The sequence below is a fragment of the Crocodylus siamensis genome, chromosome 1 (assembly GCF_052110815.1).
Source record: "Crocodylus siamensis isolate JL-2025a chromosome 1, ASM5211081v1, whole genome shotgun sequence".
NCBI classification, from domain to species: Eukaryota; Metazoa; Chordata; order Crocodylia; family Crocodylidae; genus Crocodylus; species Crocodylus siamensis.
The window spans coordinates 69,673,839-69,682,950 of record NC_143395.1 but is presented as its reverse complement, the minus strand read 5'-3'; the positions used below and the strand labels follow the sequence as shown (position 1 = coordinate 69,682,950).

The window sequence follows — 9,112 nt, the reverse complement described above, 5'->3', positions numbered from 1 at the left end:
TTCACTTGGCCTGTGATCATTACTGGGCTCTCCGCAGCCCTCTCTCTCTCTGTGGCCCTCAGTGCTGGGCTCTCCACAGCCCTATCTTTCTCCCTCTGTCTGCGCCCACACTGGTGGTGGGTTCTGTGCAACCTGGGTACTGTGCCCACACTGGCGCTGGTGTCCCCACCCTGTAGTGGGCCCCCAGTGAGGCCTCCTCTTTCCCCAATAGCCTCAACCTGACCCTCCAGTTTACAAACAGAAATCAAAATACAAGTCCCTGGGCTTAACATAATGCAAGCAGCTCAGGGTGTGCTCTGCCCCTTAAAATGAATCAGCCTTTCCCCAGCACAACATGCCTTGTAGACCAGGGTCTGGTGCACTCCTATAGTCCTTTAACCTTACCAGAAACAGGAGATGGGCTGTCAAGCCTCTTCACTTAGCTTCTTCTAGGAGAGCTTCTTCCCCCTTAGCTGCTGACAGAGAACTGCCCCTCTGGTCCCAGCCCTGGGGTTTATATATGCCCTAGGCCCTGCCTCTTCTGGTCAGCAGACTGCCTGCAGGTGCGGGCTAATGCTTTCATTCCTGCTGCCCTGGTAACATGCAGCTGAGGGGTTCCTGACTGACTGCTAGGGTTCTCTCCTTAGCAGTTTCAGCCCTTAAAGGAGCAGACACCTTAATGCCCTGTGACACCTGGCACCGCAGGAAACTTACCTGGGAGGCAGACTGGGACAGGGAGGGAGCTGTGCGAGCCGCCGCTGTGCTGGCTTTTTAAGTGGCTGTCAATCAAGCTGGGCAGCAGCAGGTTGATGATGTCAGCTGTGGCTGCTGTTGTGGGAGATTTAAAAACCCCAGCAGATGCCGGGTGCAGGGGGAAATGGAGGAGGTGAGACACGAAGCTTGTTGGGGTGCTACTTAGCAGACCAGACCCCACCTCACAACACTGCCCCATCGGCGACAAGCGAGGGCAGTAGAAGGGAGCCAGATAAGGCTTCCTGATTCTGAGCTCCACAGGAAGGGGCTTGGCATCATTTACCACCCTTAGAGCCTGGGCCAGGCATAGTCAATTCCTGCCACAGGCCTGGTGCAGGGATGGAGTAGGGCCAAGGATTAGGAGTGAAGGGCAGGCTGCAACCACAAGCCTGCACTTCAAGTGAAGGCCGATAAGGCTGAGACTCCATGGCAGGATGTAAGAGGCTGGAGCCAGGAGTTGGTGCAGCAGCACTACAGCCCTCATGGTTGGCGAGTGGATGGGGTGTAGGGAAGGCTGAGCCCCAGGATCAACCGCAATAAGCCAGTGAACCAGCTATAGTAGGGCTAGTCTCCATGGGGTGGACAGGTCACCAAGATGTGCAGCCTGTACACCAAACCATGTGACCACTACCTGGGGGGTCTCAGACACAGAGGACAGTATCCACCAGCATGTCCTAGAGGGTGCCACACACCTCTAGGACAGCCTCCCAAGCCTTGTCCGCACTGAACAAGTGCCCCACATACCATGGAGACCAGCCCTACTATAGCTGCAGGGGATTCCACTCGGTGGTCCTGAAGGCAGTTGTCTATCACCAGGGGACCTTTACCCATGTCAGTGCTAGTTGGGCCGGGAGTGCACACAATGGCTGCATATTCATAAACTCTAGACAGGGCACAGTAATGGAGAGTGGGTGCTTCATGCCAGGAGTGGGGGACCTGGAGCTAGATGCTGTCGTCATCCTGCCTGTGCTCATCAGGGACCCAGTGTACCCAGTGCTTTCATGGCTAATGAGACCCTACACTGGGCACCTGGATCCCCACCCGGCTAACTTTAATCAGTGCCTTGGCTGGACCTGCACCCTCATCGAGTGAGCCTTTGGCTGCCACAAGGGCCACTGATGAACTCTTACTACCTGCCTTGAACTGGTGGAGAAAAACCTCCCCTGGGTCATCATAGCAGCTTGTGTGTTGTACAATATTTGCAAGGCCCAGGGAGAGTTGTTCCCAGGCAGGGGCAGGTGTGCTGGGTGGAGGCAGCCTGGTGGTGGGAGCATGAGCTGCAGTGGCGGGTCCTCCTGGAGAGGCCCCAGGTGAGGCATGCACCCACCAGTGGGGGCCAGGGCACTGCATGCAGGAGGCTCTGTGGACCACCTAATGGAGTGCTCCCCACTCTAGCCTGCCTGCCCCACTGCCCACAGGTCACCTACCCCCTGCCCACCCCCAGCGCCACTCTCAAGCCAGGCACATGTTGAACCAAAAATGCTTTATTCCCCTCACAAAACCCAACCCATCCATCCTCCCTCAATACACCAAGTCCTCTTCATAGATTGTTAGGGAGGACCTCACAGATCATTGGGTCCAGCCCCCCGACTCTTGTCCTTCCCTCCCCAACAAATAGAGCCCCTTCACCACCCTCTCAATCCTTCAACAATTAAAAACCTGCTTCCCAGCCTCAAAACTATGTACAAGAGTCTCAGTCTCTGGGAGTCTCAGAGTGAGGGAGCTGTGGGGTACGGTTGCCTAGAGGGTAGAGTCCAGGGGCAGACGGCATGCACCCCAGCCTCAGGCCATTCTCTCATGGGTCCATGGGCCATGTCAACCACAGCAGGCAGCAGGATCATCCTGGGGTGACAGCAGCCAGTACTCCTCCAGGACAGTTGGTTCCTCCTCCAGCTGCCCGTGTCTAGGGCCAACAGGGCCAGCATCCCCTTGTGGTGCCACTCCTAGGATCTCTGGCTCTACACATGGAGGCAGGGCAAGTGGTGGACCTGGGGCATGGACTGGGCTAGGGGTTCCTGTGGGTGGGAGGTGCCAGAGGACCTCCTCCCAGGCCCAGGCAGGGGCCTGATGCAGGGTAGTGGATAGGTAATAGGGGCCTTGCAGGGCCAGGGCTGGGCAGTGGGAGCACGCACATGACCGCCAGCCCAGGAGGGTGTCCAGGTACTGGCGATTGTTGTCCATGGCCTCCACTGCCCAGTTTTAGATGGCATTTGGCACCTGCTCTAGGGCCAGGAGCTTGGCCCAGAATGTCTCCTCCTCTGTCCTCCTGGGCTAAGTCCTCCTGCCACCAGGCCTGAGTCCACTCCTCTCTATCCTCTGCCAGCACCACCACCAGCAGCTGTAGGAGCAGGATCTGATTTTGTGTCAGCTGCACTAGTGCTGCACACATGCAGAGGGCCCTGGCAGTGGGTGATGGCATCCTTGACCAGTCTTCCAGGCAGGCTGCTGCTATATCTCCCCTGCATCTAGATGCTGGCCCTGCAGAACCATGAGACAGAAACCTTTTGTGAGAATTTGCAACATTTCAGAGATTAGACACTCTGCATTAGGGGCTGTGTACTGCCTGGCTTCTGATCAGGGGTTGGCCATGCATAGGTGTCCAAGGACCATGGTAAGTCAGGCTGGGAAGGCTTGGGCCCAGGTGATTTCCAGCTGAATGGAGAGGCGGGGCTGGGGCTAGGAGTAGGGGCTGGGGCTAGGAGGGCCCTCCCCTTCCCCAGTGCAGGACTTACGATGTGGTTGGGGCTGGCATAGCTGGCAGCTCAGTGCAGTCCTCCCCATTGGTGACAGTATCTGGCTGCACCCAGTGTCCATGGCCTGCAGTGTGCAGTAAGCCAGTGCCTGGTCAGGGCCCCCTCCGGGGAGAAGCTGGTGTTATTGATGGTCAGTGGTGACATAGCCAGCTGCTCCTTGTGATGAGGTCCAGGGCTATGCAGTGGCTGAGGCAGCTGCTGCCCAGGGTTCCCGGAGCAGCTAGTGGATATAGCAGCTGGGGAGCTGGGTGGGATGGGGCACTGAGTGCCTGAGGGCCCCTCCTCCAGTGACATATTACCAGGCCCAGGTCCTGCAGCTGCATGCAGGTGGGGTTGGGACTTGGGCATGCTGCCTCTGCTAGTGAAAACTACAGGGTTGCAGCCTAGGTCCAGGGGCACTAAAATATGGGTCAGCTGCTGCATAAAGATCACAGTCTTGTTGGCATGACCAGACAGATGATTGTGGTTGGTTATGGCCACCCACTGTGCCTGCAAGGCCTTGACCTTTATGAGGTACTGTTGCACTGACCAGGAGTGCACCCACTCCCTCATCCCACCTGGCAGAGCCTCATGAATATGGGTGTTTGAGCACCTGCCCTACTCAAACTGCCTCTGGACCTCTGCATCACCCCAGAGTGCCAAGAGGTCCCTGATCTCTTTCAGGGTCCAGTTGAGGCCCTGGGTGGATGGCATGAGCATGCACACACAGGCAGGGCTGGGCCTTGAGGTGTGAGAGACAGATGACATAGTGTGTCTTGTGCTGGCTCTCTGGGCCCCCATGTGGCTGTTCCTCTGTTGCTGGCCCTGGGCAGCTACCAGCAGAGCCCAGTGCAGGGGCACAGCAAGGGATTGGGAGCCATTCAACAGAGGCTATGTCCCACAGCACTTGGAGGTTCAGGGCAGGCTGCTGGGTGTGAGAAGCAGGGAGATTGTGCTGGACCTGCTGGAAGAAATAGTCAGCAAGCAGCCCTGGTGAGCTATCATGGATGGCCTGGGGGTGCAGCAGGCTGCAGCACCCACCTGGCCTGACAGAGGTGCCCTGGCAGCTGCTTGGCCCTGCAGTGGCTAAGCAGCAGTTCTGGCTTCAAGATAAGGCAGGCAGAGGCAGCCTGTGTCCTGTTCAGGGGGGTACATGGGGCCTGCAGTGCCCTTGGAAAGTGTACAGGCTCCTTCAGGCTGCTGTGCTCCCTAGGACACAGAATGGTTGCAGGCTTTTATAGCCTGCAGCTAGGGGCTACCACAGAGGCAAACTCTCACAGGAGCCTTGGGGATGGGCTCAGGCCATCCCCTTAAAGGCAGGGCAACCCAGGGCAACTTAGTGCCAGGTCATGTCTGCGTGTGCATTACTGCACATTAACTAATCATAACTAAATTTGATGCTTGCATTTGCAGGTATCAGATTTAGTCATGATTAGCCATTTTCACTGTGCATTAAGGGTGTGCACTTGTAGACGCATGCTCATACTGTGCAGTAAACTAGGCTAATAAGCAGTAATGCATCTTGTCTAGACATGCCCTGTTTTGCATATGACTGACAAATAAAAGGATAGGAAAAAAAACCTAAGGTGACTGCAGCTTTCAATGTGCACCCAAGATGGACAGATAAAGCATTCATCTATGAGCTGTTCTTTGTTAAGAGACTCAGAAGAACTGTGGGTGTTGTCGTTATACATTGAGTTTTTGATATTTGTAATGTAATTTCATCTAATAATAGATAGAAATTCAAAGTGTCATGGGGTAAAAATGTGTCTCTATTAGCATTTTTTCAAGCAGAAGTACTGTAATTGTTTTACAGCTTAGATAAAACCTATTCGGATATATGCAGAGACATTTATAATTAACGGAAAAATGAAGAAAATACAGGAAATCTCATCAAGTTTCACTAGTTCTATATGACTGGTATGATTATGGGAGACTCAAGAGATCCTTTCCAGGGCTTGGGGCCTGAATGCTAAGTGCTATATAGATCAGCAGTAACAAACATTCCCTGCCCCAAAAAGTTTATAGACTTGCAAAAGGAGACATGAGGGGAGTGAAACACATGGCAGAGGTGTATTGGAGAAAGAACAATGTCACTTATAAAAGCATGTTTTTTGTATAGCCTATATATGCCCTGTTTAGCACACCACCAGACCTGCTATTATCACTGAGTGCATCTACACAAGATGCTTTTCTGCATAGTAGAGCAGTTTACTGCAAGCGCCTGTGTCTATGCATGCAGACTTGTTGTTCAGCAAACTGCTCTAATCATGAATAAATTTCCTGACTGCAAATGCAAGTATCAAATTTACTTGTGAGTAGTTACTGTGCAGTATCACACGTGTAGACGCTGATGAGGAGCAAATTTGCTCCCAGTCTGCTTTGCCCCAGGACCCCAGGGCTGGGAGCCTCTCCTTCCCCAGGGTTGGGTTGGCTCTATGCCTGCCCCAGCCTCAGCCCAAGGCCCTTAAAAGCTTGCAGGGATGCTGGGGCCTAGGGGCATGTTCTGGCTGCCTGTGGCTACAGCTGGCCACGGCATCTCCCAGCACGGGCCACACTGAAGCTGCAGCATCCTTCCTGCACGAGGGTGCCCTTCCCTTGCATTGCAGTGCTGGGCGGCTGCCTGGGCTGTGTCATCCAGTTCTGCAGGGTGCTGCAGGCACCTGCCAGGCCTGGCAGCACCCAAGCCCAGTTGCAGCCAGCTTCTGGCCATTGGGGACAGCTCCAGCTGGCACAGGAAATCCACAGCAGTCTGCTCTGACCCTGCAGCTGGTGCCTGGCACCACCTTGCCCTGTGTCTGTCAGTCCTGTGCCATGACTTTGCGCTTGGTGGTTCAGGCAGTGGCCCAGGCCTGGAAGCACCAAGAATGCTGTGCAGAGGCTCAGTGAGCCATGAAGGGAGCCAACTGGCATCCTCCCCAACACCACAGGCCATCTCCCAGGGCCCCAGTTGGTCTCAGGAGGAGACTGCAGACCTGACAATGCTGTGGGGTGAGGCTGAGGTCCTCAGCCAGTTCACGTGGGGTGGGCACTCCAATGCTTATATTTACAAGGGACTGTCAGGACATTTGTGGGAGCACAGGCATAACTGGTTGGTGTGGCAGTGCCGCACAAAGGTCAAGGCCTTGCAGGCACAGTGGGTTACCATCACTGACCACAATTGCTGGTTTGGGTCTGCCTGCAAGTCCATGCCCTTTATATGGCAAGTGGATGACATTCTCATACCCTGGGACCCTGGCTGCAGCCATGCCCTGTACTTGAGCATAGACATCCAGCCTGATCCTCTGGTACACCTGGCATTCATGGTGATGTGTCACTGAGGAAGGGCCCCTCAGGACACCACCAGCCCATTCTGCTGACTACCCACCCACAGCATCATCCAGCATTTCTGGGAGCCCAGGCCAATGTCTGCCCCACTAGCTCCATGGCCTCAGCCCCATCCACAAGGCCAGGCCAGCCATGGTACTGCCACTTCTCAGCAGCTCCAGCTCCTCCCTGGAAGAGTCCCTGCCCCTGGGCACCATGTACCATGCCCCTGTGACCCAGGAATTTCAAGGGAGCTGCATGCCCTCACTGTCAGTGGGGACCAAACTGAGCTGCCAGGAATGCCAGCCTTGCCCACCTGGTAAGATCTGCACTGGGCAGAGGGCCCTCCCTGCCCCAGCCCCTGCCCCAGCCCCAGCCCCAGCCCCAGCCCCAGCCCCAGCCCTGGCCTCAGTTCCCTGGCCCTGCCTGACCCACCCATGCTCCTCTGGCCCATGGATTCCCTCCACAGCATGCAGGGAGGTGGGAAGCCATGCAGAAGTTTATTGAGCATCCTGTGCCCCCACAGCTAGGTGGGAACAAACCTCTCACAAGCTGAGGGACATGTTGATGCTGGCAGTAATGTCCTTCTTGGCTCTGGGGGCCATGGATGTATGTAGCACAGCCACAGGAGGTGGTAGAGTTGAGGGGCAGGGTGGGCTTGCCTACTGCACTGTTGAAGCTCAGGGTCCTGTGCCAGGTGTGCAGGTACACCTGCAGCACCATAACCATAGCAGCAGGGTATAGTGGGTCAGGAATCCCTCAGTCTGCACAAACAACTCCTCATGTTGTGCTTGGGACACTCGCAGCAGAAGCACATTCAGGGCCCAATGCCACTGCAAGGGAGGACTGGCCCCAGGATACCTCCCAGGAGAGGCACCCTGCAGGGAGAGCAGAGTGCTGGTAGCTCAGTATCTCAGTCATCCAGGAGCCCCATGCCCCCCCAAGCCTGGGTGCTGTGGGCTTGGCAGCACAGGAGACAGGCTGGTCTGCAAGGGTGGGAAGTGGCTCTGGAACTGCAGCACCAGGTGCTACCAGGAGCCTGTTCTGTCCTGCCCTGGGAATGGGGCAGGGGAGGCAGCTTGCCTGTGGGCAGCACCCAGCAGCCCACCATCCCCATGGGAATGAGCATGGATAGGGGACTTGTCTGGAAGCCTCCTGGGCCCAGGCCTTCCTGGCCAACTTACCATGGTCTGTGAGCACCAGGACACATGTACGATCCCCCAATCTGAGGCCAGGCAGCCCACAGCCCCCTGGTACAGAGCATCTTATCTCAGAAATGTTGCAAACTCTCAAACAAACAGCTTTTTTCTCATGAGTTTGCAGGTCCTGCAGCTGCATGCAGGGGAAAGGCTCCAGTTTGCAGGTGGGATGGCAGCTCAGGGTCACCGCTAGCCTTGGCTGGGGTCCTGCAGATGTGCAGGTTCCAGCAGAGGAGGACCCGGGACCAGATCTTTCTGCTGCACTGGCTAGTCATGGTGTCTTAGGAGTGGCTTTTTTCACTGGAGGCATGGCAAGTAGAGGATGTCACCTGGAAGGACAGTTGGTAGATGGAAAATGTGGCCCACAAAGAGGTGCAGGACCAAGAGGACTAGGAGTCCAGGGCAAGGCTCCTGGCTGTGGAGGAGCACCATATTAAGGCCATGGAGTGGCAGGCTGTGCTAATGGCCAGGACTGTGGAGGCCACAAAGGAGGATTGCTGGATTCTGGACACTGTCCTGATGGAATGGAAGTCCTGCTGACTGCAGTAGGGGTGGTCACTGTGGGGTGGGCAGGTGATGGGAATGTGGGTCTCATCCAGGGCACTGGGGGGAAGCCCAGGGCATGGAACCCCCCCACCAGCACCAGGGGGTCATGCACACTGAGTACCGTGTGCCCCAGGACATCCTGGATGGCTTTCCTGGTAGTAGACTTGTCCATGTTGAAGAGGTGGCCAATATAGTGGAGGCTCATGGGTGCATCCAGCTAGAGCAGGATGATGGCCAGCTAAGTATCCATGGGGAGGGGCAGCCTCATGGTGGTTTCCTGCTCTTCCAGGTGCAGGTGGAGCTGCTCTAGGAGGTCTTGAAAGATGGCCTGGGTCATCTGGAACATCTCCAGCCACTGTTCATCATCCCAGGTGGTCTGGATGATGTACAGTGTCCAGTTCCAGCAGGCTGGGTGGGCCCAGAGGCAGTGGGGCTGCAAGGTCAGGAGGGCATTAACAGCTGCAGTGGTGGTGTCCATGAACATGTTGTTGCCATCCCTGCTAGCGTCCGGCCAGCAGGACAGGGTCTGGGCAGCACTTGTATGGCAGTGGGGAGCCTGGGAAAGTGTGGCCAGGCCAGCCAGGCAGCTGCTACTCT

General features: G+C 56.1%; 1 pseudogene; it reads left to right on the top strand.

The window, feature by feature from the left end:
• The first annotated feature begins 6,331 nt into the window (after positions 1-6,331).
• LOC149872894 (uncharacterized) lies at positions 6,332-8,825 on the top strand (annotated as a pseudogene).
• Positions 8,826-9,112: the final 287 nt, after the last annotated feature.